Raw genomic sequence first — 21,051 nt, 5'->3', positions numbered from 1 at the left:
TGATACCACTGTTGAGAAGTCGTTGTCGTCAATGTTTGGCTCAGAAGCCTGCTCAACCAGTCACTGTTCTCCTCTCTAGTGTGCACCACCAAGAACACAAAGGAAGCTCGCTGATTTTCTCCTTCAATCACTCACAAAGAGGAAAGGGGTCGCACAAAGGGTGAGGGCACAAAGCTTACAAAAGGGTTCACTTCTCTCTCCCTTCTTCTTCCCACACCCGAGCTACTACCAGCCTTTCGAAGATACAGAGAAGGGGGCTGCCGACACGGGAGAGGGAGCCTAGGGTTTCAAATGGTAGGAACTGACCTACAAGGATGGGAGATGGGACTCCAAGCGGCGGCCATCAGATCACGGAGGTGGGAAAGGGGTTGAGTACCATCGGGTAGGAGAGAGGAATAGAGGAGGCTAGGACAAATGTAGAGAGGAACTAGGCGTTAAGTAACAGGCCATCAACAAGCCTTTGGGCCAACTAATATTAACAGAAGTAGCCCTGTCCAAAAAGCCCGTCGGCTCGGGCTCGGCCCGAAGCCCGGCCGGGCCCCGGCCCGGAATCTGGGCATGACCGGGTTCTGGGTCGAGGTATCGTCAGCTTACCTCAGCGTGCGCTCTGCAGGGCCCGGGCCGGCCCGGAACACCGTCGCGCGGCCGGAGCCCAAAAAATTCGCAGTCCCGGGCAGCCCAGCGGCCACCCGGCCCGGGTGGCAAGTAGGCTCCACGGTACAAAATAGGTCGGGGCCGCGGTCGGGGAAACTCGCGACCCGGGGCACCAAACGCCGTCACTCTCGGTGATCATTGTGCGCAAAACGCGGCTACACGGCGCGTTAGAGGTCGTGGCCGGGCCGGGCGCCCGGCCCGGCCACAACGGTCAAAAACGGCCTTTTGATCGTTTTGTCCCCAAAAACGGTCAAAAAACGACTATTTTGTGAGGTTATTTTGGTCATTTGTTTAGAGGGTTGGCTCTATAAATAGAGGGGGGTTTTATTTGTTTTCTTCACACCAAAACTCATATACTTCTCTCTTATACTCTTATACTCTCTTATACTCTTATATTCTCTTATACAATCTTATACTCTCTTATACTTTCTAATCCTTTCATCAAATGGCTTCCGGATCTGATTATGAAGAGCAAAACATATCTCCCGATCTTGAAATGAGTCCTCCTACTGGGTCTACTACTACCGATGTTAATCCCGAATCCGGTGGCGACGAATCTGCACCAAGAGCTCCTAAAAGGTCAAGATCCGATGTGTGGAATTTTTACGAGAAGATCGACGTCACCAAGGATGAACACGGTAGGATCCTCACCCAGAAGGCTAAGTGTGCGTTGTGCGGTAAGATTTTTCAAGCTTATCATAAGAGCGGCACCAACCACCTCAAACGCCATTTAGATAAACACAACAAAGGCCAGACTCCTCAAGATGATATCCAACAATCTATGATTTCTCAATCCTCCTCTTCTGGTAGTCTCGGTAGTTGGAACTATGACGCTGTCAGAGTCAGGAAATGCGTAATCAGGTTTATCATTCTTAAAAACCTTCCTTTTAAATTAGTAGAAGATGATGAATTTGAAGATATATTTAGAGATGGTTTTTATCCTGCATTTAAAAAAAATTCTCATCAAACCTATCAACGTGATATTTTAAAATATTATCAGAAGGAACAAGGAAAAATAATTTCTTATTTTAAAAATTTAAACTGTAAATTTTCTTTAACTTCTGATATTTGGACATCTAGAGCACAAACTGGATATTTATGTATCACAGCATACTGGATTAATGAAAATTGGCAAATGTTTAAAAGAGTTGTTTCTTTTATTGCCACTAGTGGAAATAAGGGTTTTGCTGACGGCAACATCGCTGACGGGAAATTCCCGTCAGCGTTGTTTATATCGCTGACGGGAATTCCCGTCAGTGATGTTGCCGTCACCATTTCTTGGTTGCCAGTCAGCGATGTGACATCGCTGACGGTTATGACAATCTGCTGACTGTTGCTGGTACCCGGTCAGCGAGTTGTTCCAAAATATTCTTCTTGCTTTTGCGAATAGTCCTCCCCCTCCCTCCTCGCTTAAATTATCCCCCACACTGCTGCTTAAAAATTTCCCCTTCCCAAATCCGCCCCCGCCCCAAGATCTCCCTCTCCTCCCAAATCGCTATCCCAATCTCCCCAAAATCTCGGCGATTCTCCGCGAGACCCAGCCCCCTTCCATCCGGCGCGAGCCCCAAAAAACCCAGCCCTCCCTTACTACCGAGTTTCGATCGCCGAGCCTCCCCGCGAGCTAGGTATTCCCCCAAATCGCGTCACGAGAGCCTGCCTCTCCCCCCCCCAAATCCGCTCCCTAATCTAGCGGCGATCACCCACGTGCGAAGACCATACTTCCGGCACGACACGCTGCGATGACCGAGCACCAAATCGAAAGCTCCCTTCTATCCAAGACTCTTTCCTGCCTCCAAAGATCTAAAGGATCCGCATCTTCTTCTCTCAAGTAAGATCCAATCTCTTACTAAAGAATCCTTGCATTAATGCTCTTGGTTTTGATTATAAAAGTCTTATCTTTTCTTATTTTTAAGATATCCAGCAACTAATAACGTTACCATATTTATGCAAATTCTTTCTTTTTTCCTCCCTGTATCTTTGCTACACTTGACGCATATCGCATACTGAATGCAAGTATTATATATTAAATTTTTTTAAAGAGTTGTCATGGCTTTAAATTTTTTTTGATGTGGGAAGTTTTACGACTTGTGCTGAATTGAGCATCATGTTTAAAATTTGACTTGAACGCTTGCCTGAGCTCTTTTGATGAATAGGACAAACAAATTCAATTATGATACCAAAAACTATTATTCATGTGGCAATTTTATTACTCATACATTAAATTGCTGGTGGCTATTGAATGGTTAGTTAAGGAGAAAAGAAACATCCAAAATAAGAGGTCGAATTAATTCCAGACCCGTTGTCTCTATAAAACAAAATAGGAACACATAATCACAAATCAAAATATAGATACTTGGACAGAAAAAGTTTAAGTTCCTTTTTATTTAATTTATATTGTTCTCGGTAGTCAAAGTTTCTTGCCACATAAAAGCAAAAGGAAATAAACAAAAAATTTTTATGTTCTATTCAAGTTGCCCAGATGTCTAAAACATATATACAGGAGCGTTAACTTCGAAGCTTAACCCAGTCAGAACATCCACTGAGAGAGCCATCGAGTTCAGGGAGAGTTGTCAGGTCATAACTTAGTTTTTAACTTAAGTATTTTTTATCTATGCATATATGCCACAATGCTAATTATACTTTCTTTAATTTTTTTAGACGTGAGGGTGACGGAAGACGACTCCCGTACCTTTATTAAAAAAATAAATACATCACTGCACGATCTCCAGCAACTTCGAGCATTATATTCCCGGATTGAGCAGCGGGCCTTAACCAGCATGTGCCAGAGGGTTTTACAGAACTCAAAGCAGACAGAAAGTACATGCTTTGCAAAAAAACGCATTGCGATGAATGGGCCCACAGATTTGATGAGTATTTTATCATGATGCAACAAATTGAAATCAGAACAAAGATTTGTGTGAGTTTGATCAAAAATTTTTCATTCGAAAGTCTATTTATTCACATATAGGTTTTTTAAGCAGACAGAAAAATGCAATTTGATCCTCGCATATTATTATCACTTATCGTATTTATAGCACTCAACTAGTGAACAACAATGATATATGTGCTAACAATATACCACAAAAACTAGACCAACCGACACACAAATCTTTCTACTCAGTCTAAGGAAACCATGTTATGGTAAACGGCATGAGTCTTAGCGCACCCGTGCCTCTGCAAAGTTTGTCAAATTATATCTGGTACATGTCTAACAATTTTGTCTACAACTAAAGAAAGCCAAAGTATTTATAAAAGAATAATATTGATACTGCATATACCTTTGTTATAGAGGAATTTGCATCAGTGACGGATAAAAGTCCAATCTTTTATGCAATAGAAAGAGAGTAGGTGAGTTCTTTGGTGTGATTCATGTTTGATTCTTCAGTTTGAGTATAAATATTTGGATGCTTATAATTGATATGAAATTATTTATTTAGTGAGAAAAGGCAAACAACTTGGCTGCTGCCTTTTGTTTTGTATGTGTGATGCTTCTTTGAGTCAGCTAAGTTGGAACGTTAAGCTAAGGATTAAACTTTTAAATATCTTCGTTGTTTTACTAAACTGGCACGTGGGTTTGACCGTAAATATAATGTTACCAGTGAATAAAGTTCTCAGCCTTAGTAACTAAGAAGAAAAGATTTTTCAGTAATTGACTTTTAACTCTAGAAAACATTCAATATATTTTTTTCATATCTTTATGCAACTAGAAACATCTTAATATATGCCGAAGATACACTAGGAATATTCAATCTAAGACTTAATGTTGACTATATCTATTATTTCATTTTATTTGTTGTAATGGAGAAAACTATTTAACCAGAAAAAAAGGACGGCCAAAGGAAGTGACTTCAAAAAAAAAGTTACCGCCGGATGGTTTTCGAGCCAATTGTGAGATGGGAGACATTAATGGGGATTCAACCACGGACATATAGGTAGTAATAACTTTAGCTCATTACCTTGATGCTATGATACGGACGTGAGTGATAAGTTGAATCCTTATTACAGAGCTTCGGGAGCAGCACATTCATATTCTGGAGAGTACTATATCGAGATTGTTGTGGATAAATTCTTCTGTTTAGCACAATATATTTTTCAACATTCTGCTCAATTTGTCCAATGCACTTACACTATAATTTTATAATTTTTAGAGATCATTTCAACCATCGAAGACCAATCCCGATTAGGTGGAATTTTTTATTTGCGATACCAGGAGGAATAGTTCAAGCTATTCTCTTCGGGGAGATGGAGACACGAGATAAAGGAAGAAATGCGTGATTGTTTCACTCACAACGGTGCGAGAGGATATACAAGCGAGATAGAGGGTTGAGCCCTGGCACTTAGCCCTAGACTCTATAATATTGTGGGCCAAGAGGGAGCACTCCAGGTAAATATGTTATAGTAGTTTAATTATCATACAAGTGTATATTATCTGAAACTAGTGAAATATTTCATTGTATAATTATAGTTAGTACGTAAATTCTCTTGTTGATTACTATTGAAGGAAATGTCCGGAAAGAAATAAACTTACATCGATGAGAAAAGATTATTGATCATCATAGCGGGAACTACCTTCATTTGGCCAGAATTGAGAGATCAATTTTGCTAAGGACAACGGTATAAGTCTTTTTAATCTTCTAATAGTATATTCTACTCGACTTCCTAAATATGATAAATAAAACTAATAAATATATGTTAACTCAGAACGCTCCCTTTATCACAGCTACCAGAATCACAAAAGAGAAACGAGTAGGATTCAATTTAAAAAGGGGTATAAATGACGACTGAGAATAAAAAAAAAGCTAGAATTGGCCACAGAAAATGCTAGGCTTAACTGATTATCTTAGCATCTTACTTAGCATGTTCTTAATTGCTTGGAATTTAATGTTTGCCACCTCTTCTTCTCTGGTCATCCTTAATTATACATGTAGATCAAATGCACATGTGTTCAGATATGTTGTTTGTTACAATTTAAACGACGGAAGAAAGCTTTATAACCACAGAGGGATTTCTTGTTGTATCTTCGAGTTACCACACAGTCTATAGACTCTAGTGAAGCCTGAAATGTTCTATCTCAACTGTCCTAGTTGGAAATGAAACTTGTAGTGTTTTTAGTTAAAAATAGCCATATCCAGATCTTCTTCACAGAAAAGGTTATCGATTTTCTGTTCAGTTGATGATTGAGCCTAGACACTGATTGGCGGTCTGACACAAGTTTAAAAGGTATCATGTGCACGAATGATTATGTATACAGGGGTGGGCGCGGAGACTCTTTGTTCAATTTTTTTATATCTCTCAACTGTTTACATATAGGATAACTACTGTCATTTATCTAATGAGATCACATGGAAACTGTAGTTTGAGCAAAAAAGCAGCTGAAGACTAAAACTGAAACTGTTAAAATACTCTTAGCATACAAACTTGAAAAAATAACTAATGAGAGTTTACTAAGGTCAATCCAGTAGTCATTTTGCCTTAAATTTGTAGATAGTTTCTAGATGGACAGGAGATAGTCAAGAAGCACATCAATAGTTTGATGCGAGTATTTCATTGCATAAATAATTGAATGGAGATAGAGTTTAATCATGGTCTAATCAAGCTGCTTAATTAGTAGGCATGTAGACATCCATTACTTGCGTACAGAAACCCTCTACTCTGAGTAATCAAAGACTATGCCCTTTAAAATACATTTTATCGTGACGTTAATGTGTTTGTCTATTTAATTTACTTTTTAAAGCGACATCAGTTTACTCTATGGATCGTGTATGGTCGCTATACACTAAAGAATAATATGTATCTTTTTCTTTAAAATATTTTTTTGAACAAATATTTTGATCAATTGTGCATGGTCTAGTAACTTCAGAAGCAGACAAGAACTCCACACGTTCATTTGTATTTGAATCCAATGTCTCCAAACGAATGAGGAAACAATCATATGCAAGTGCGTGAACTCAATAATATTTGGATGAATTTGCGAATTGGAAATTTGGAGATTTTCTCCACTATAAAGAAAGAAAAAATAAGTGGCAGAGAATCTGTACTCATAAAAATCTGTCGATTTATCTGTTTGTGATTTCTCTAGTTTGTGTTAATAATTCGCTTCTAAATTTAAGTAACCCTGCATGATTATGATAATCATAGAACCTCTGTTTCAAAATGAATTCAGATGGGAAAGTTCTTTAGAGAATATCCGCGATTAGCATGGTGGTCTGTGCGCATGTGTCGTATTTAATGTTTCTGTTTGTGTATGCTGGATATTACTTGGATGTGTGTTTATGGCTTGTGTTTATCTATGTATGGTGTATGCAAGGATATTACTTCGGATGTTGTGTTTATCTATGTAAATGGTGGTAGGTGTGGATGGTAATCGTGGAGTGGGCGATAGTATTAGTGTGGCATTAGTTATTAATGACAATGACAAATAGATCAGGGCCTTAGTTTGATACCTGACATTAGTGACTTATATACTGTCACCATTTATTAGCACTTAGCCGTCCTCAAGTTGTGGAATTATTTCATCTTTCTATTCTCACTTGTATCAGGTAAATATCTTTATATTTGAAAAAGGCCAATTCTTATTTACTTTTTTCCTTCTTTTACGAAGCCTCTTAGAAAATCACCAATATTTCTGGAAGGTTGTCATGCACAGAGCACAAGGGCCCTGACATAGAAGACACAAAAAGATTATAATGTAGAGCATTATGCTTGCTGGATTTCCCATAAAAAAGGGGAAACGCCAGGTGGATTGGGGTTGGAGACTCAGAGACACGGGTTACACAATTTCCAAGCCTCGCCGGATTTTCAACACCATCGACTGATAGTATCCGGAGAGCGCTCCTTACAAATGCGCAATGAGGATTGCACTCAGCAGGCGAATGCACACTTGCTAATATCCTCATGCTGATTGAATATCGTTAAGAAATGAATCAGATTCCCGAAGGAGATGTGAGAGGATATTTCAAGAGAAGAGACTTATGCGAGTCGATCCAGCCTACTAGCTACTTTTAGCGGGGGATGGTTACTCTAAGGCAATAATGAAATCTTGTGAAGGGGTTCATACATCGGAGTGCAAGCCAGATTATGAATCTTGCGCAATCAAAGGCATTTAACTGGTAGTTGGAGCGAAGTAGCGACAGGTATATTATTTAGTATATGTAAAACATAGATTCACACACAATATTATGCTGATTCCTACATTTAATTTTATTGTTAGAGTGGAGAATGATGCTACTTGTCACGAGCCGAAGTCGTAGAGGAATGGAGCCAGCTAAGTGGCGCCAAACAGGGACGAATACCATGGATAGCGGAATACCTATCTTAGTGAGAATATATATCCTAAACCCACAACAAAAAAAGAAAAAAAACTGTTTAATATATTGGAGTATCAGATATGCGTGTATGGTCATACTTGTGGAAATTTTTTTGTGGATCTTAGAACTTAATGTATGTGTGTACAGGTTTGTTTTTTGGGATTTTTGTGGGATTTTAAGAAACTTAAGATATAAGATGATATAGTTTTGTTGTGGATTTTTTGGATTGAACTTATTTTGAAAAATTGAATGTATATTCGAATATTGGGAATTGAAATTCGAAATGCAGGATGTATTAGTGATCCGAAAATCTTGGATTGATACTATATTCTCGAGTGATTTTGGGAATGTCAAGAAATGTATACTGTTCTGCAGATTCTGTCACAGATGGAATTGATATATTGATATTATGAGATGTAGCCAGAAAATGTCGTTGTTTAGCCAATTTCGTATCAGAGGAGACCATGATATTTGTTATGGATAAGCAGGGAATTGATTGAACCTCGTACAGGGATATTGTTTGGAATGACAGGGAAGGGGAATATTATAAGAACTAAATTTTTTTTAGCTGTAATAATTATCGCTGACGCGGGATCACCCAATAAAATAAATAAAAAATAAAGATACAAGTACAAGCGATCAGGCATCGCTGACGGGAATCCGTAAAGCCGAATGTACAATAACAATCGCTGACGGAATCCCCGTCAGCGAATGCCTTATTCCGTCTCCTCTCTCCCGTGCCATTATATGCAGATCCTCCAGTGATACTTCGAGCATATATTCCCGGGATTGAGCGCGGGCCTTTACCAGCATGTGCAGAGGGGTACAGCCTCAAGCAGACAGAAAAGTACATGCTTGTAAAAAAACGATTGGATGAATGGGGCCCACAGATTGATGAGATTTTATCTGATGCAAAAAATAAAATCAGACAAAGATTTGGTGAGTTTGATCAAAAATTTTCATTCCGAGTCTATTATTCACATATAGGTTTTTAACAGACAGAAAAATACAATTTGATCCTCGCATATTATTCACATATAGGTTTTTAGCTCAACTAGTGACAACAAGATAAATGGTGACAATATACCACAAAACTAGACCAATGCCAGCACAAATAATTTCATACAGTCTAGGCAAACCATGTTATAGTAAAGGCATGAGTCTTAGGCCCCGTGCCTATGCACAAGTTTGTCAAATTATATGTGGCTCATGTCTAAGGTAAAGGCATGAGTCTTAGGCCCCGTGCCTATGCACAAGTTTGTCAAATTATATGTGGCTCATGTCTAACATTTTTCTACAACTAGAAAGAAAGCCGCCTATGCACAAGTTTGTCAAATTATATGTGGCTCATGTCTAACATTTTTCTACAACTAGAAAGAAAGCCGAAGTAATTTATAAAAGTTAATATTGATACTGATATTACTCTTGTTTAGAGGAATTTGCAATTTCATTTGATGGTAAAAGTCCAAATCTTATGCAATAGAAGAGAGTAGGTGAGTTCTTTTGGTTGAATTCATGTTGATGGGAGTTGGAGCTCAGAGGGTGTCTACACAATTCCAGCCTCCGCCGATTTCAACACCATCGACTATGTCATCGGGGCCCTCTTACATGCCGCATGAGGATTGCACTCAGCAGGCGATGCAACTTGTTTCCTCTGTGATGAATATGTTAGATGATCAGATTCCCGAGGAGATGTGGGAGGATATTCAAGAGGAGCTTATGCGAGTGATCCAGCCTACTGCTACTTTTGCGATGGTTTCTAGGCAAATAATGAAATCTTGTAGAAGGCGGGTTCCTACTCGGGTGCAAAGCCAGATTATGAACTTCTTGGCCACTCAAAAGGCATTTACTGGTAGTGGAGAGAGTAGCAGACAGGTATACTTATTATATATGTAAAACATGATTACACACAATATTATGTGATTCTAAATTTAAATTATTTTATTGTTAGAGTGGAGATGATGCTATTGGGAGCACGATTCGTAGGGATGGAGCCCCTAGTGGCGCCGCGGACGATGACATGGATAGGGCGGATGACCTATCTTAGTGAGTTATATCCTAAACCCGTGTTTATATATTGGAGATTATGATATGCGTGTATGGTCTATTGTGGAAAATTTTGTGGATTTAGAACTTATGATATGTGTGTACAGGTTTGTTATGGGATTTTTTGTGGATTTAGAACTTAAGATATGCGTGTATAGTTTGTTGTGGAAATTTTTGTGGATTTAGAACTTATTGTGAAAATTGAATGGATGTAAATTTGGTTGTACTTATTTCGAATGTGTGAAAATTGATTGGATGCGAGATGTTTGTGAAATTTGGATTGTATATATTTTGAGATGTTTTGGAATGTGTAAGAAATGTTGTTTACAGATTTGTATGTACAGGGAACTGATTGTAATCAGCAATAATGTTTTTTAGCTGACAATAAACATCGCTGACGGGAGGCCCGTCAGCGATGTACAAGGCTGACGGTCAAGCCGTCAGCGATGTATAAACATCGCTGATGGCGTCAGCGATATTATGTACATCGCTGACGGGAACCCCGTCAGCGATGCCTCATTATCACTGACGGCTTTGGCCGTCAGCGTTGTTGCCGTCAGTAATAAGTATTACTGACGGGGCCCCGTCAGCGATACTTCTTCCCTGACGGGACTATCGCTGACGGCATATCCTTGACGGGATGCCGTCAGCGATACTGATCGCTGACGGGATTTTGAGCATTTCTGACGGGATTGCCCGTCAACGATGCCTGTTTTTCCACTAGTGTGCAATAGAAGAGTCATATACTGGTATTAATATTGCAAATTTAATAATTGAAGAACTTATGAAATTAGAAATTTCAGAAATAATATTTTCTCTTTCACTAGATAATGCAAGTAATAACAATGTAGCTATTGATTTTATCAGATCAACTCTGTCATTGCCATGTCATGGTGATCTTTTTCATATTAGGTGTATCTATCATATTTAAAATTTAATTGTTCAAAGTACATTTACTGAAATTAAACCCATGATAGAAAAGGTTAGAACAGTTGCTTATATGCATAATGCTTCTGAACAAAGACTTAAAAGATAAAAACAATTTTATAAAAGAAAAAATATAAAGCCCAGACTAATTCTAAAAGATGTTGATCATAGATAGAATTCCACATATGCAATGTTAAGTGTAGCAATAGAATATAAAGACATTATAACTGATTTTATAAATTTAGCAATAGAATATAAAGACATTATAACTGATTTTATAAATTATTATGCTTCTAGTTCTAGTTTTGGTAGCACTTATGGAATAACTGGACATTATAACTGATTTTATAAATTATTATGCTTCTAGTTCTAGTTTTGGTAGCACTTATGGAATAACTGAAGATGAATGAATATTTATATGTAATTTAAATGAAATGTTACAAGTTTTTTATGATACTATAATGTTATTATCTGGCTATTATTATCTAACCATTACTTTAGCTGCTTTATAAATTTTAAATATTCAAAAAAAAAAATTGAGAAATATCGTATGGATGATACTTTTGGACCTATGATTTTTTAAATTGAGAGCAAATTTAATAAGTACTTTAGGCCTATTCATCATATTTTTGGTTTGGGGTTTTATTGATCCATGCTTGAAGGATATTGGCTTTCGAAGTTTGTTATCCTTGTATGGTAATCAGATTATAAATTTAGATGATGGATCCACTCTTACTGTTACTACTCATCATTTAGCTATTAGAAATTATTTTCAAACCTTATATGATGAGTATGCAGCTAGACATTGTGTAGCTACACAACAGTCTACAGCTTTGGTTTCTTCGAGCTCATCCCGAGGTAAAAGTGTAAGTTTTGATAGGTATGCAATGGTAGCTGAGCTAACTGGTGGATCTAGACTTGGATCGTCATCATTGGAGATTTCTGAAATAGATGAATATTTATCTGCTTCTTTAGTTAAATGTCAAGAAAATACTTTAGATATTTTGCAATGGTGGAAAGTATATAGATCAGTTTTATATCCTATACTTTCCACCATGGTTCGTGACTTACTAACAGTGCAGGTTTCGACGGTAGCTTCGGAATCCGCCTTCAGCATAGCAAGACGTTTGATCGACGACCACAGGACATGTTTAGATCCGTATACTGTACAAGCGGTGATGTGCTTATAAGATTGGTGGAGGTGCGAGAAGCGAACGCAAGACATCGATCGGATGGTTGGAATTGAAGATAAATTTGAAGAATTAGGACTAGCAGATAGATATAAAGAATAAATAATATTCATAAAATTGTAATTTTTATATCTTAGCTTAAATTTTGTAAAGAATTATTTTGGAAATAGTTACAAATGATAGTGATATAGGTGAGTAGGTGTCAACCTAGTTGGGATGTACTTATCTATTGTGATATGATGAATTCCAAAATAAATTTATACTTGTAATTTGTAAATGATTTATTAATTATTAATAAAGAATTTATTTTTATAATTTTTAATTTGTAATTTATGTTATTTTAAGTGATTAATAAAATTATTGTTTTTTATTAATTTTTTTATCTTTTTTTTATAATTTAAATTTTAAATAGAATTTAAAAAAAGAAAATAAACCAAGCCGGCCCGAGGTACCCGGGTCCGGGCTCAGATTTTGCTCGGCCCGGGCCGGCACAGATGGACACACCTAAACAGAAGTGAAAATTGGTTTGAGCTATCATCCATCTCCAACCCTTAGACAGAGGAAGAGATTAAGATACAAAAACGGGTCTACCGTGACTGCCCTCGCCTTAAGAGTCCTAAACCTGAGTATAATCATTAAATTTTCAATATTCAGTGATTAGAGTTTTTGTTTATAGATAGTTTTAATTTAATAGAAACTCTAAGGTTAAGATACAATAAGATGCCCACACGTGGTACTATATATAGAGAGGATGTTCCTCGATAAATTAATACCTGCGACCAAATTTTGTTGTCAAGAGAGCGAAACACAATGGACGAATCAAAGCAATCAAAATCGATTTTTTACGAGCAAAAATATCGTCCGGTCCAAAAACCCTCCCAAGATCAGAGCGAACCCCCGACAATTTCCACTGAGACCCCTCAAATTCAATCAAAACAAAGAATAATCCCTGCAAACATCGGCGAATCCATTGATGCGAAAGCTTCGAACTCGAATCCCAAGTTAAAACCTCAACCAGTGGAAGCGTCGGATTCTTGTACGGATGCTACTGACGAAGCTATTAGAAGATTGGAACGGCTGCAGATTAGTGGCCTGAGGGTTGGTGAGATTTCGCAAGAACAGATACGGATCAATGATCAGCTTCAAGAAGATGAGGTATTATATATCCTCAGCCTTTAATTTTATTTTATTTTTTCCTTTCAATATTCATGGGAGTCTAGCCGAGTTGGTAAGTTGCACGTGAGGTCGTGCGTTGGGTGCCCCTCAGCCACGTTCAGAGGTTTGATACCCATGGTCTGAAGAATCATGGAGGATTCCACTCGTCAAATCAAAAAGGAATTTAGTTTAGCTTTTCTTTTCTTCGTATTAGACCCCTATGTTTGTACGAGTACATTGTGACTCAAAATGTTAATATTTCTCTATTAGGTTGTTACGAATAACACAATTTAAAGTACAATTTTGGCCTATGTATTAGACCTAAAATTTTCCCAAATCTTTAATATCGTTTTCCATATTAGTCCCTTAAACCTTTCGTATTTTGAAATCAGTCCCTCAAGTCATTGAAGTTGCTAACAAGTCCCCAACACTTAAGTTATTTTGGAATTAGTCCCTCAAATCATTGAAGTTGCTATCGGGTCCCTAGTTCTTAAGTCGTTTTGAAATTAATCCCTCCAATCTAGAGTAGAAGTAGCAATTAGAGGGACTAATTTGAAAATCATTACCATAATTTGGGAACCTGATAGCAATTTCAATGATTTGGCCCATTTGAGGAGCTACTTTAACGCTTGATGCGAGGGACTAGTTGTGCGCAGCGGAGCTCGAAAGCTAAATATTAATAGTGCACGACAATACAACGAGAAAAATCACAACCAAACACAAGCACAAATCACAAATCACAGCAAGACATCGAATTTACGTGGTTCGGCAAGTTGCCTACGTCCACGGGGCAAGGAGGGTGGAGTTCTTACTATTAGAGATGAAGAGAAATACAAATAGGGTTACAAAATCACTCAAAACTCTAAAATAAAGCTCTCTAAACCTCTCACAATTCTCCCACAAAAGGATGCACAATACTCTCTAAAGAGTCTGCTCAAATCGTCCTTGCTTAACCCTAATTAATCAAGTTTAGGGTTATATATCAACACAAAACGAGACGGGTCAGAAATCAAAAGCCCAGGCCCAAACCGAGTCGCGGTTGACCGCACTTGACTCCGTGGTCGACCGGACAGAATGGCAGAAACTGGGAAAATCAATTACACGGTCCGCGGTCGACCACGCTTGACGCCGCGGTCGACCGGATAGAAATCCGAAAATGCACCATGTAGTGTGCACGTTTGCCGGTCGACCGCAGCTTATCTCGCGGTCGACTGTCAAGCTGCCTGACAGTTTCCTGCTTGTTTCCTGAGCTGTTCTTCGCCGTGTTCGTCACTTCTACACTAGTTTTAAAAAATTATTTTAGAACTGGGGGCCTAATATCAATTTCGGGACTAATGTAAAAACTTCTAAAATAACAGCCTAAAGACTATTAATTCCAAAAGCTTAGCAATACTTTGGCAACAAACTAACTATGAACAAAATCCAACCAGGGAACAGTTTAATGGATTTTGGGGTGTGCATTACAAATGTGAAAATTTGAAACGTCTAATATACAATAAGAAATAACTTAGCGTTTAATATGACTAAACCCCTTTCCTGAATTTTCAGTAAAATGAAGTTTAAACATGAGCTCTTTCACGTTTCTCAGTTACTGGCGTTGGAAGCAATATACGGGGACGATATCTTCAGCTTGGGGAAAACAGAAGGCTCAAGATCCTTCCAGATTCACGTACATCTCCGAATCTCCGACGACTTCACAGTCGCGGCGGAGCTTCCTTCATCTACAAGAAAGCCGGGAGCAGAAAAGAGGGACGATGCCGATGATGATGTTTCATATACCTTCAAAGTTCAGTATCTGCCTCCAATCATACTGTCCTGTCTGTTGCCCCCTTCATACCCCAGCCATCACCCCCCACATTTCACGTATAAAAAAATAAAAAATTCGAGCCTCTGTCGGTACTGGATGGCATTATAGAATTTATACCGGTGGGTAGAAGTGCTGCATAGCTCTCCGCTCCCCTCGTCACGGTTTTTTCTTTGGGGCGACAATGTCGGCTGGGTTGGGTCGGAGTGCACGTCTGTCGGGCGACGAGACGCTCGGAAATCTCGGGGAGTGTCTCTCTCGAGGTTGACGTCCCTTCGATGGTTCGGTACAACGATGAGAGGTGTCATGAAGCTTTTCTCAATGACCTCCATCTATGTGTTATATGTTATGGTGAATATCCAGGTACGTACATTTTGTTTTGCAGCCGGCCCATTTTTCTTCTGCAGAATGTTAGCTCCTTACTATTTGCTTAATGCTCTTGATATAGTGATTAGAAAGCAGCTGTGGCTAATTCTTTGAAGATTTTGCTCTGTAACTATTAGCAGAAATTTGCTTTATTTAAGAGTTTAACAACATGGTGAAGAGAAGTCCGTAGGGTAATTTCAAATTCAAATTCAATTAGGCATGGACGAATATATAGCGAACACATAGGTTGACATCACCTATAACTAACATTCTTCTAATAATACAATTATACAATGTTTAGTTACCTGAATATGGGTATACGGCTTCCCATGCGGGCATGTGACACATCAAATTTGTAAGAGTTACGTATGAGGACACGGCTATATATATACACACACACATTCATACATGTGTATATTGATATATACGCACACAAACATGTACATATATATATATATAGTATTATATATAAACCTACATAGACCCTTTGAATTCATATATAGTTATGAAGTAGATTTTGGCTAAAACACACCTGAACATGTCCAGCGAGTTTCAAAAGTGGATGTGAAGTGTAGACGTATGTCCAAAAGGTGTATGGCAGGTGTTACAAGTGCGTATTATTCAATTGAATTCATGTTTGCGTAAGTGTATGAACATAACCAAGGGGCATCCATCAAAGTTTCAGGGTCCGGTACGGGTATGACTCTGCTTCTGCTTTAGATTGGAGAACTATGCAACATAGGTTACATTGCTTACTAGTTACTTGATTGATCACACATATTTTCGCATCTGCGTGCCCTCACACTCGGGGTGGGTAGACGAGGAGTTTGTCCAAAATCGACGACCCAACAAGCTAAGCAAATGCACCAGCCAAAAGACTCCTCGCTGATAGCCAAGATGGAACCTATTGTATTGAAAAAAAAAAACCAATAATAGGCTCCTTCAACAATAGTCAGCTTGAACTACTGTAATTTAATTCACACATTTTTTTGCGTATGGTGCACCACTATATCAGGTATTGTCCCTTATGGTTTTCTCCATGTTTTACTTATTTGCATATCTGCAATAATATTGGAGGGATTTATTTTCTTCTGGTCTTCCAAAATTGACCTCGTCTCTAGACATTATTAATACCTAGTGGTCGAAATCCCGTCCATAAATATGGCATTTCGAGCTTATTTATAATTCTTTCAGGTATGAATTTCGTCGAACTTCCGTGCCAACACTTCTTCTGCTTTAAGTGCATGGAAACCTATTCCAATATTCATGTGAAAGAAGGCACGGTAACTAAGTTGTTGTGTCCTGACGCAAAGTGCGGCGGTCTGATTCCGCCTGGTTTGCTGAGAAGGCTGCTTGGGAGCGAATCCTACGAACGATGGGAATCGCTAATTCTACAGAGAACGCTAGACTCGATGTCTGATTTAGTCTACTGTCCGAGATGTGAAACTCCGTGCTTGGAAGATGATCATCATGATGCTCAGTGTCCAAAGTGTTTCTTCACTTTCTGCTCCCTTTGCAGGGATCGTCGCCACGTAGGGGAAGAGTGTCTGACACCAGAAGCGAAACTTCTGATTTTACGGGAGCGACAGAAATCTGTTGAGCTCAAAGGAGATCAAAGGCGAAGGGAGCTCGAGATTATCAATAGTATGCTTAGCGAAAAGGAAGTGCTTCGTGATTCTAAGCAATGCCCATCCTGCAGGATGGCGATCACGAGAATAGAGGGCTGCAATAAGATGCAGTGCTCGAACTGTGGACAGTTATTCTGCTATATTTGCGGCGAAGCAATCAGTGGATACGACCACTTCAGGCAAGCCATTCTAAATCTTGACGTGTTCAGCCTGTTGGTTATGTTAGTTTAGATATGGAAGTGAGAGTAATTTGAGGGGTAATTTAAGTTTCTTCATATTTCCAAAATGATATGAAACCATCTCGAACTATAAGAAATTCTCATAAACGGGGTAAGGGTAGAGGTCTAATTAACCAACCTTTTTACTCTCTACCTACTATAATAACCTTAAAACTTTTTACAGTGATGACAGCTTAAACTAACCGCCATCAGTCAGCAATACATGGTATATATTCAAGTGAGACAATCGTGTTTCTCTGAGTGTGTGTGCGTGTGTGTATATGTATATATGGTCGTGGTTTTTTGAACGCCCTAAAGTTAGGGGCTTTGTGATTTTTACCCATTTCTCAATGGCTGCAGGGAAAGCTGTGAACTGTTCTCCCAAGAAATGATTGTGGAATGGGAGTTGAGAATGAACCAGCGCCGCGTCATGGAACAGATGCAAGCTGTGCACGGACACGCATGTCCAAATTGTCATCAGTTAAATGCAAAGGTGAATCAGCTAATTAACACGCGACTCGTGTTTCCTAACTCGAGATACATCTTCTGGCTTGAACATGAGTTTCTGTGTCTTGAATTGCTTCATTTATCTACTGTTATGGTATTCCTTCGAAGAGCTAGATTCCTATACTTTGCATTTTGAAGATTTAGTGGAGGAGCACTTGAGCATGTTAGCTCAGTTCTTATTTTGGCTGGTTTTGTTTTTTGCCCTGCAATTTCTTGTGACTAATCTTTCTTCTATTGCATCTTGCTGTTATGATGGTTGTGTCACATTTAGAAGGGTAAATTTAACACCCTCAACCCAAAAAAAAAAAACTATGTTCATTCCATTAAACACCCATGAATTTCCTGAGTGTCGGGATTCATGCAAGCTTCTGAAACTAGTTAATTGATCATGGTAAAAATCTTTATGTTTATCTAGTTACTTTGACATAGTTAAAAAATAATCCAAGAGATTTACTATTTGGAAGTGGTTCCTCATCCTCATCAACTGAATTTTTTTTTGTCAAACTTTAGATAGAACTTGCCTGAGTAGGAAATAAAAGCCAATTCTAACAAAATGAGGGTCTTTGAATATCATTCGTCAAATAATATCCAGGTAGTTATCTTTGCATGGATTTTGAGTTTGTGCTATGACCATTTGTCAGATTGTTTTAACATTTACTAGCTAGGTTAACTTTTATAGTCATAGCTTACATTGTAATAGTTTCCATGGATTTTGAGTTTGTTCCTAAAAACGCTTACATTTTACGAGTTTCTTGGACTTTTTTTAGCATAGTAAAATAAGGAAATGAGAGATTTTGTTGAATTCATTTTGAAATTTTTCCAAAAGCTAATTACAGGTTCTTCTTTCCATCAGAATAGTAGGGCCATTATGTTCATTACTAAACCTGTTGAAGAGATGAAGTAGAACCAGGCTCCAACCAAAAGAAGAATTAGACCAAATTTTAGGATACATTCAGGATAATGAAACTTCCAAGGAAGAGAAGCAAATGAAACGCTACCACAAGAATTCTTATAGCAAGAATTCTTGTAGAAGCAAGGACGAAGCTTTCTTTCTGTACATTGCCAGATCATGAATTAGTAATTGCATATCCAATCTCCGAAGTAGTCCCAATTGTTTCAAACTTACTAGCAAACATAGTTAGGACTTGCTCTTTGACCCTTGCCAAAAGGTAAATGCAATGACCTGTTAAGTAGTAGTCAACTTGTTGCATTTGCTAACATCTGGAGTTTATACTTCCACGTGCTAGTATTGTTCACTTGTGGATGTTGGTCATTGTTGCATACTGGCTTATTTTTGAAAGCAAGTTGTGTCAGAATGGTAGGCATATTTTAATAGGTAGATTGAGCTTTATATTGACCAACAGACAAAACAAGGAGTTTCACAAATCTACTTTGTCAACCGGTTTAATTTTGATTATTTTCTACACATATATATTTTATTTAATTTAATTTATTATTATTATTATTTTCGGGTGCAAATAGAGGCGACCATAGACCATAACAAATGTAAAAATCTGTTAAGGGACTGCTTGCATGTTTTTGCGAAAGTTGAGGATCTATGATACATCATGGGAGATTTCTAAGTCCTAATAAACCTGCAAGTACACAGCTAGTTGTAGTTCTTGCAGGTCGAACCACAGGGAAGATGGAGTTTCAAAAGGTCTTTTAATTAGATTATTGAGAAAAGAGTTGAGGGACTGGTTGGTTGGATTTTAAAACTATTTATGAACTAACTTAGTCACTTAGGACATGCAGAATCCACTAAGGTGATTACTACGTACTTGGACATAATAGTTCTTTCTTTTTACGAACTAAACAAGTATACCCTAACAGTGTCCATACTCAGTTTTCTTTTTCCTTGTGTGAATGCTGATGGAACCCAAATTTGTTGATTATTGACAGGTTGGTAATAATAATCACCTCTACTGCCAGGCTTGCCACATTAACTACTGTGCTCTCTGTCGCGAAGTCGTCAGGCGCCGTGCTCACCATTATGGACCCAAACGATGCAAGCAGCACACTGCAGACCCCTAACAGGATCGGGTTTGTGGGTTCAGAGTCTGTAGGAACTTCGTTTGCGATCAATTACAAAGATGTATTATATGTATTATGTTAGATAATATTTTTTTTCATTGAATCATGTTTTTTTAGTTGTTTTATAGTTTTGAAGCACATTATATTTTTTTTCCCAATGTAACAGAAAGCTGTCATATTGAATAATGAGTCTTGACTAATTACAATGAGATCATTTACAAGGATGTATGATATATACTGTGTTAAATAAATCATGTTCATTGAATCAGGTATATATAGTTTTTTAGTTGTGCGGCTAGAGTTTGTAGCACATTATTTCCTAATGTACAGATATCTTTACACTGTAGTGTGTCATATTGAATGTCGACTCTTGACTGATTAATTTTTACATAATTAGCATAAATGGAGTTGTTTATAAAATAATGTACTTAATATATGATTATTTAGAATAGTGGTGATTATTATTTAAAATCCTGGTTCTAATGTGTATTTGATGGGTACTGATATATATGCATCATCATTGATTAGCAACTTATTTTTTATTGAACAGTGTTCATTGTTTTTTCACGGTCCTGACTAAATTAAGCATTAGTTTACTATTTACTATGTTAATAAAATAATTATACCGATAGTTTATTTTTTTAGCAATAGTGGAGATGAAGTTGTTAGTAACATTTTCCTCTTTTTTCAGCTTCAACAAACTGAGAGCTTGAGATGCAAAGACGATTTTCTAAATAGATGGAGGAGCGTTCCGAGCCTAAAAAAAGGCTTGGAAAATCAAATTCTCCGAAAGTAAACCCCAACACGTGTCAAACTCCCGAATTATCCACGTGCGCCATTCTCGCTCGTAAACTGAACTCAAGCTGCCAAAAAAATTCCCCCTTACGTCACCACCCCCTCCCCAACAACCTCGGATCTCCCCTTCCCACGTGTCACCACCCCAACTCCCCTCCAATTCACCACGTGCTCTTTCTCTCTCTAAAAACCTAGACAGAGAGGGGGAGAGAGAAAACTACGTACGTACGTACCAATGGCAATAGGTAGAGAGAGGAGGCACCACCTCCAGTCCCTCACCTCGCCTCCTCCTCCTGCCTCCTCCCTCAAACCTCCGCCAACCTTCGTCTTCCTCCTCCGTCCGTCGCCTCCCCATTCGCGGTAGGCGATCTCGAGAAACCTCGCGTCCTCGAAGAGCGCGCGGCGGCACGGTTACAAAGT

At 38.3% G+C, this 21,051-nt stretch overlaps 1 pseudogene; it reads left to right on the top strand.

Moving 5' to 3' along the window:
- Window positions 12,912–20,005, top strand: LOC109825803 (annotated as a pseudogene).

This window comes from Asparagus officinalis, chromosome 10, assembly GCF_001876935.1.
Source record: "Asparagus officinalis chromosome 10, Aspof.V1, whole genome shotgun sequence".
In the NCBI taxonomy this organism is placed as follows: domain Eukaryota; kingdom Viridiplantae; phylum Streptophyta; class Magnoliopsida; order Asparagales; family Asparagaceae; genus Asparagus; species Asparagus officinalis.
This window is presented reverse-complemented; position numbering and strand designations above follow the sequence as displayed.